The sequence below is a fragment of the Ixodes scapularis genome, unplaced genomic scaffold (genome assembly GCF_016920785.2).
Source record: "Ixodes scapularis isolate PalLabHiFi unplaced genomic scaffold, ASM1692078v2 PGA_scaffold3__209_contigs__length_174095766, whole genome shotgun sequence".
NCBI lineage: Eukaryota > Metazoa > Arthropoda > Arachnida > Ixodida > Ixodidae > Ixodes > Ixodes scapularis.
The window spans coordinates 131,551,572-131,560,563 of NW_024609868.1; the positions used below are offsets into that span (position 1 = coordinate 131,551,572).

Sequence of the window (8,992 nt, forward strand, 5' to 3'; positions counted from 1 at the left end):
CGCGCGCTGGCAGCCGCTCGTGCTGTCGTCTTCTAGGCGACTCGTGTTTGCGCTGGCGTCCGCTCGTGCTGGCGTCTGCTATGCGACTCCTGTGTGCGCTGGCGGCCGCTCACGTTGTCGTATCCTATGCGACTCGTGTTCGCGCTGGCGTCCTCTCGTGTTGTCGTCTGCCGCACAACATTGCGTGCTCCGGCGGACACACGCGCTTTCTACGCGAGTTGTGTTTGCCCTGGACAGCTCGTCCATATATGCTTGTATTATCCGGTTCACCGTTTTCAGCGGTCTTCCAGCCATGCTGGATATAGCCCTCTGAGAGTAGTCTCGGAGGGACAGCTCACCTATGTTGATCCGTTCGTCGTCAGGAACTCTAGTCATTTTTCACTCAACTGAATGTTTTCCGGGCTCACCGTAGTTTAACGCTAAGCTTTGCAGATATTTTGTCTTTATTCCATTTGTCGGTTGTCGCTGTATCTCGACCCAATGAAAGAAGCCAGCTACTTATCACGTATCAAATGTGGGCATTGCGTTATCGCACAGGAAACTTGTGAATCATGTTAAGTCGTTTGTCTGAGTTGTGACGGAAATATACGAGTCGCCTAGCAGACGACAGCACGAGCGGCTGCCAGCGCGCGCATAGCAGACGACAGACGGGGGTTGACAGTCAAAGCGAGAACAGCGACAGGATTTCTACACGCATGCGCAAAACTTCACAACGGCGCCGCAGGGCGGCGCCTCAGGTAGCGGCGACACGCGGAGGCGCGTTCACGCTCATATTGTTTCCGATAGTACATCACAGAGCGCTAACAAGTAAAAAAAACGTACAACACAGAGCGCTAGACAAGTAAAAGAAACGTACAACACAGAGCGCTTAGACAAGTAAAAGAAACGTACAACACAGAGCGCTAGACAAGTAAAAGAAACGTACAACGCAGAGCGCTCTCGGTCTTACTCGGTCGCAAGAGTATGAACGGGCCTTAACGCACTACTTCAATGTGAAACTAAATGAAAAAAGAAGAAGAAAAAAAAAACAGAATGATAAAAGTTGTCTGAAGAACATTTTTTGAGGCCACCTATGAACGGCAGCTCAAATGAAGAACGTGTTTTCAGTGCTATGTTAAACAAATAGCTAAGCAAACAGTGTAATACTGTAATGGTGCTTTTCGGTCTCACGATACATCCTCTTGAGCTTGCGTAACCATATGTTTTATGAAATTGTACGTATTTCCCCACTGACAATGAATGCTTTCAATTTATAAATAAAAAGGAATAAACAAATATAAAGAGGATAGCAGACCCTACCTTCTTACTAGGCTCAGTGTGCGTGCAGAACTGTGAATTATAAGAGGCTGGCATTTTGTGCTAGGGCTGTCTGCACATGGAACATATACTGTTTCACCCAAGGACCTTATCATTGCGCGTAAAACATTTGGATAGGTGTACATAAACTTTTGATTATCATGAGTCGATTAAAAAAGTCCCTTTATTTGTTATTTCCGATTTTTTAAAGTTAATAAATCGAACATGCATGGAAAAACACTAGTATATTTAACTTAACATTTCGCGTATAGATCAGCTTCATATTATTTAATTGTGTGCTAAATCGAAGCCATCAAATACTCTAACAAGTGACAAAAACTAATTATCGCAATTTTATAGCAGGGATCGGTTAGGTGCACGGTTCAAATTATATATGACATTTGACATTTATTCGGTGATTTAGACTACACAGAGGTCTCTTCATAAAACAAAAATAACCGAACTATTTTACAGGCGTTTTATCTCCAAAATAGCCTTGGTTGACTTTAACGAGTTGAACGCTGTTGTGCTTGTTGAATTGATATTTGTTTAAGCATTAATATATCATTTATGCGAGAAAAATTAATCCTACAAAAGTTATCATCAAACCAGGTAAATTATCGTCAAAAAAGCCAAACTCCGATTAAAAAAAAAAACTTTTAAGATGTCTTGCGCTTGGAACGTAGTTTAGAAAACAATTTTAAACTCTTTTTTTTTTCTTCGAAGGGTATCTTAGTCTGGCGAAGCTCCCAAATACGTGACATCTGACGATCGCCTGTATCTTTGAAATGTGCAAATACGACGGAAAATCATTTTAGTTCCATTCTGGTAAAAACATTTGCCACAATATTTTAAAGAAATCTTTTAAGAAATGACCTTTTTGCATTATTTGATATGAAATAACAGAGTAATTAAATTAATATTTTGCAACTGAGCTCTTGTGTTAACTTTGTAAATGCCGTTGCTACAATCGACTGCAGAGAACTCAAAATCTAGCCAAGAATTTAAACCCTGTGTGATTCTTTTTGCCATTTAGTCTGTGGGGCGCCGCTCAGGACCTCAGTTGTTTTGCGATGTAAAACCCTAATATATTATCTCCCAATCGTGATTTCCTGTTATTGTCACACAGCTAATCACCAACACCAATTATAATATTATGAACTATTGAGACAGAACCTCTTCATATATATATCATAGTTGTATAAAAACGTTTTGAAAACATGTTGTTCCTTGAAACGGTAAATTTGATAATACTTAGGTTTGTACAAAATCGTAAGAACAAATGCTCTAGAAATGTAGTTCACGGTTGCCCACTTTGATTCTTGTGATATGGGAAAAAATACATATGTCCAAACTTGTTTCCCCCCAAACATATGGGTTTCTATATAAATTGAATTCCCCACTTGCATACAGGACCATACCCAGACGGGTTCCAATCTGTGCACGCACGATCCCGTACGCGCAAAGGGTTCTCTAATTTTTTTGAAGATGGCATAATACTCTTTTTGTAACACCGCTTAAACAAGAAAATTTAGAACCGGCAGAGAAAAACAAGAGCTTATGAATAACAAAAGTTATTTCCCGAGTTTTAAAATAAGTATCAAGAATATTTTGAAAATTAAGTTTTATTACTTTACAATTAATATACATCCTGGCTTTTGGTCGACACTTTAATTCCGATTTTACAGCCACACGTTTTGCGTATGACTGGGGAACCAGTGATTCTTACGATAAACAACTAAGCTTGATTATGAAATGATGGCATTTTAAATATTCTATCGCCATAAAAAAACGTTTAAAGTTGACTCTATTAATATTGATCTCCGGAAATGTATCATACACTTTGTCGGTGTAAACAGTGATTTAAAAGATGCTTCGGCGCCAAAAGCTGAAACGGAGGGACTAGCAGGGCACTGTATTGTCCAAAATGGTGCCTAAACTGTAACGCCCACTTTGTCTTTCCTAAGCGTCCAAAATAGAATCGTTCATAGAATTAGTTCTGATGATTGAAATAGTTGATATATTTGCAGATATTTAACAAGATCATTTAGTCGAACCTCTCAAGACCCTATCAGGCACCAAGAGTCAACTCAAATCGCTACAGGAATATTCGCACAAATTGTGAATCACGTGTGTTCCTCTAAATTTACTTCGAGTTGGGTGAGCGTAACGACTGACAGCTAATGTCAGTGTTCAAAATTGCAGAGTTGATTTTGTCCAGCACGTATTATTATAGAGTCCCCCTAATAAAAAAAACAACATTAAATTCAGCTTTACGAGGCTAGGGATTCATTAGAGATTGTCGACGACGATAAACCAAAAACAGACAAATACAAGAGAAACTGAATATCATCCGGATGACTGCAGAAAAAACTAACCTAATGCATTTGATAATTAGAGTAGCAAGAATGCTTCTATCAGTGTCAGAAGTTTACTACACACTACTCAAAATTCAGTGATTATCATACAATAAAAATCTTAAAGGATTCCTAAATTTTAAAACAGGACCATTTAATTCAAACATGCACTACAAAAAGATGCATTTCAATTTATTGGTTTATACACCATTCCATCTATCTCCTCGATATATTGTAAGATGATCACCGTGAAGCTCATCTACTGAATGTAAGTGTGCAAACGAACTGGTGTTCATTGAACACGACAAAAAAAAAAAGAAAAACAAGACTGCAGGTATAAAACGACACAAACACTATAAGATCAGCGTTATTTTTGTCGCTTCATACCGGCATTTTCAGTTTTTTTTTTTCATTCTCAAGCTGATCTTCCTTGTTTTGGAATGCTCTAGATAGAGCAGTTTTCTGGGCCGGTTTTTGTATTAAAATTTAGCGCCTTAAAGGCAACTCCGCTCAAATCCGAAGATTTCGGGATAATGAGTGATTTCGAATTAAAAAGCCCCAGTAAAAGGCATTACGTCGTTTGCTTCGCGAAAAATGGGATATATATTTTTAAATCTAATTTTAAACACGAGCGGAAATCGAAACCGAAACTTCGGCTCCGTCCGGCAACATTGGCCTCGGGCCGCCAAGTACACGGCCATCACGTGGTACGGGATGTCACGTGATCCTCGGCCCAACGACGGGCGGGATTGGGGCGGGCGTGCGGCAGGCGCGAGTGTCGTCTGCACCGCACTCTTCGCCACGTTTTGGTGTCTACGGCCTTCGACGACGTCTGCAAAACTGCGGCATAAGTCTGCGACTCTGCGCACGTGGTGTCCATAGTGCGGACGAAACTCCGAGAGGAAATAATCGCAAACGGTGAGACGACAACGGTAGTTGTGACGCGGAAGACGGCGGTAACGGCGGGACCACGGCGGGCGGTTGGTCTGCCCCCAAGAAGCGCGCTGCGCAGGCGCGTACGCCAATCACGTGGACACCGCTCAGCGCCGAGAGAAAACGTTGCTGACGTCATGCGCTACGCTCGATCGGAGAAGTAAAAACAAGCCAAAGGGGGCCATAATGATGACGTTTAGCTCAATCTTAGCTCCGCCCATGCCGTAGCCTTGACTGCGCTGTTGGTTGCGCCTGAATTCGACCGCTCGAGACAGCCGATTTCGGCAACTTGGCGAGTTGCAAAGTTTGCCGGACCGTTTAAGAAACATTTAGACAGAACTGCGTCGTAACGTTTGATGTGTGGTCTTCCTAGGCGATACTGAAAGGGACTGCATTGTTTTTTCAAAACCAAAAATGAAGCGGAGTTGCCCTTTAAAAACTCCGATGACGTCAAGGTAGAGGCAAATTACCTACTTTGGCCACAGTCTGGGGATCATTATTATAATTTTCCAAACCAATGACACAGTTAAGCTTCACCAATGGTAATTTTTTTTTTGGTGATTTTTCGCTGCTTGGGTTTGATCGCCAAGCAAGTGCTAGCGATATTAATTTCTGGCCGTTCGGTTTATTTGTAGTATATATGGCTCAAGTCTGGTAGTTTGAAAGTTATTCGGCGTGCGCGAAAGCGTCATGAAAAACAAAAAAAAAGTACGCCGGCATCAGTTAACGTCCTGCAGCTGGGGCTGAAAAATACTATATCTCTGGCAGTATAAAATATTTTTGCTTGGTTAAACGATATTAGTATTTTTCAGATGCGCCGGTATGGCACGCATTATTTCTTTGTGTTAGACATTAAATAGTTGTTAAGTATAGACGGAACTTTTAGTATCAAAAATATATTTGATATGAAACAAAAAACTACCGAAAGGCGCCGAATTCAAATATGTTTTCTTTTCAGAATGAGTTCGCTTGTGAGATGCAGATATAGCACGTTGTAAAGCAACGAATAAGTTTTGTTCTATATGAACGAACGTGTCTAGGTGTTCTTTAAGTTGTACTCAACAGTGAAGTGCATTAGTTAAGATGCAACTGGCGAGGGAATGTAAATATGAAGCTTAAGGCTGGTAGGAACACTATAGCTAAATGGAAACAAAGAAAATGAATGCAGGATACAACTTCTTAGTTAGCGGCATAATATGAGAGTGCCCCGTTATACGATTCAAAATAATTACGCTCAAACCTTCGTGCTGAGTAACTGTATCGAGTCAGATCGCAGCGGTAATGATTACTGTTCCTAGTTGCCTGCCTTGCATTTAGGTCGACCTCTGCCAGGGCGGCACATTAAACATTTCGGAGGCGGCTCAACTTGTCGAGTTCTGCGAACCCCAACTGAGGTCAACTTCGCTAGCTGCTCGGGATCATTAAGTCCCGAATCTTTCGGCTCGCCATCCCCCCTTACGTGAGCTTCTCTCGCGGAGTTATCTACGTTATCATCCTTAATAATCCTCCAGGAACGATCATGGCAACTGTCCTAAAGCCCTTGCGCTCATATTGCCAGAACTCGTTCGGTCACCCCTGTCAGTTGTTAGAATTACAAATACATAGGATGGAGAATGCAAGTTAATTATTTGTCGAGCATATCTTTTTCAAAACATTATACCCAGAACCTAGTGCCTTTCCTACAGCCTGTAGGTTTTAAGATATACTAACTGTTGTAAATACGAAAAACACAATATTTACATCGTCTAAATACAATGGGAATGACAAAGCTCCCACTAACACTACGTAATTTCAAAAGGTCCTGAGATTTTTATTGGAGATTAGATCTTTCACGTCCCCGTACACCGCATAGACATGACAGCATTTACTTCTTACGTTGTGTACTTTAGAGTTCTTAATATTGTATTCAAGTGGACTTTGAATGTAAGATAACTCCAGATGGGATATCGGGTGAGCTTTCTATACCCTCTGCCCTCAAACCCTCTATATCAGCATACCCCTACAGTCCAACGGTCGCTTGCATCTACATACTGTTATCTGATTTGAGGATACTGGAAGCCCGAAAATGTGATTTGTGTCCAGTAGCAATCGCAACGCCTTTACCAGCAACCAGTATACTCGTGTCGGCAGCCGGTATCCGACACCCGGTGACCCACATCCTTGTGTCAATCTGTAGATGAAATGGAAGCGAATACCGGTGGCCAGTTTAAAATTTCATACACGAGTATAAAGATGTAAATAAATTTTCAGCAGGGGAACTGTTTTCGGCAAGTACCTGATGCGTAGAAACGCCATCATGGAGGATGTTTTTCGAAATGCAGGACAAATCCCTTCTGAAGGAAAGACACATCAAACCGAAAAATGTGTGACATCCTATTGGATGTCACAGCCTTAGGGCCTTAGCCCTAAGGCTTAGCCTTAAATCAGCCTTAGGGCTGATTTAAAAAATAAAAATAATACAGATAGATATAGTGAGGTTATTATTAATTAGCTTCTTAACTACATCTAGATATATGGTTTCAAATGGAAAATTTATGGGCATCATCGCAAATTACCAAATCTTTCTGACATTATGGACCGCAGCTGACATCTAGACGACAGCGAGAATACCCAACCCAAGTACAAATTATTATACCAAATCACCACATTTCAGAGATCGATAACTCGCGGAGCATTTTTTAACGTTCCAAAAACACTTCACTTGAGCACAATTAGCGGTTACGTTTTTGTCGTTAGCACGGTCTAAAATTAAAACATAAACTAAAAATTAAAAAACGGCTGCGTCGGCCGGGAATCGAACCCGGGCCACCCGCGTGGCAGGCGAGTATTCTACCACTGAACCACCGACGCCTTTTTTTTTTTTTTTTTTTATTTATTTAAAATTGATCTTTATGTACATGTTTAAAAAAATTCGTTCACACTTCCTCATGCACTCAAAGTGCAGAAAAAACCACAAAACAGCATAACACAGTGTGCAGCGTGCAAAGTAACACAAAGCGACCCAACAGTTCACGTGTCTAATCCGCAGTTCAAAGGCCGCAAATGAATAGGCAGTACTAACCCTGGAGACCGCCGCAAAGCAAATGGCGTGCCTCTACTTGGTGATGGCAGAGAGCCCGCGCACTCCGAGCCGAGCCTTCAGTGTTTCCCAACACTCAAGCCCATCCTGCTCTGTCGTCGCTATCAGCGAGCTGGCATACACAAAACCATCCAAAAAATGCCTCCAAGCTGGTTTCCCTCCTTCGAAAACATGAAGGTGATCCGTTCTTGACCTCCACAACGCGTGCAAACCAAGGATGGTCAGAACCTCAAAGGCTCGACTATCTCTTCCCGTCCCACACTCAAGAAACATTGCACTTCGCCACGACACATACAGATCAACTTCTAGTGCCGCCCGCAGCTGTGCCCAAAAAAGTTCAGCATTTGTGCAAAATAGGATAACATGTTCAAGAGTCTCTGGAAAAGGACAAAGCGCGCAATTCGTGGACCACGGTACGAAAAAACCCTTTTGCACCAACCATGTTTTTACCGGGAGAACCCTCAGATGTAGACGCAAGAAAAAATTTTTTGTAGCTGTTCTTACGGGATAGCGTCGGAGCCGTTTGAAAACATCCGATTCCACTGCTGTTCCTCCCCACATCCGATACAGTGGGACAGGAATTAGCATGTCGAGCGTGTCCCAGTACAGGGTCTTTCGTTTCACCTTGTCAAGGTACTCATCAGAGAAGCGGTCCTTAAAAAACTTAATCGCTGCTTCAATTTCTTTGTAGAATTTTAAGATCCGCGAACGGGAAGATCCAGCCTCACCTTCTAGCCACTCTCCTAAAAAATTGCCTCCGAGCACTCTGAAGGAGGATAAAACAATGTCGTTCCTCTGACTTCTGAAAAACATAAAACGGTGAACTTTTAACTTAAGTTCAACGTTTACTAACCCCAGGCCACCTTTCTTTTGGCTCAAAAACAAGTTGTCGCGTCTCATGCGCTCAAACAGTGATTCCCACACAAAGGTGGGCTGAACCACCGACGCCATAGAGACAGCTCCTTGACTGCCACTAGGTGCTCTGTGAGCGAATTACCTTGAAAGCATATGATTAGTAGCAGCGCACGGCAATCGATAACAACAAAAGCCAAGCTCTGCCCATACCCCAAACCTGTTTTCTGTTGAGCCGGCGGTGATTCAGCTTCCTCATACTGTAACTGTCCACAAGGTGCTCTTTAGTTGGAGATTTATTTATAGCAAATGTCAAGGGGTAAATCTACAATTAGCCAAATAATTATAGGAAATGTGTTAATACATTTTTGATTGAGTAATTTTAGTTTTCACACTATCATTAGATAGTTTGCCCTTCGTCAAAATATTTTATATATGTTTTCAGAATTAATTGAACTAAATACGGCTCAGCGTT

The 8,992-nt window shown here is 41.8% G+C and overlaps 1 non-coding gene across 1 annotated transcript; it reads right to left on the reverse strand.

Moving 5' to 3' along the window:
• Window positions 1–7,365: 7,365 nt before the first annotated feature.
• Trnag-gcc lies at window positions 7,366–7,436 on the reverse strand. Its single transcript has one exon. It is a non-coding gene; the product is annotated as a tRNA-Gly (tRNA).
• Window positions 7,437–8,992: the final 1,556 nt, after the last annotated feature.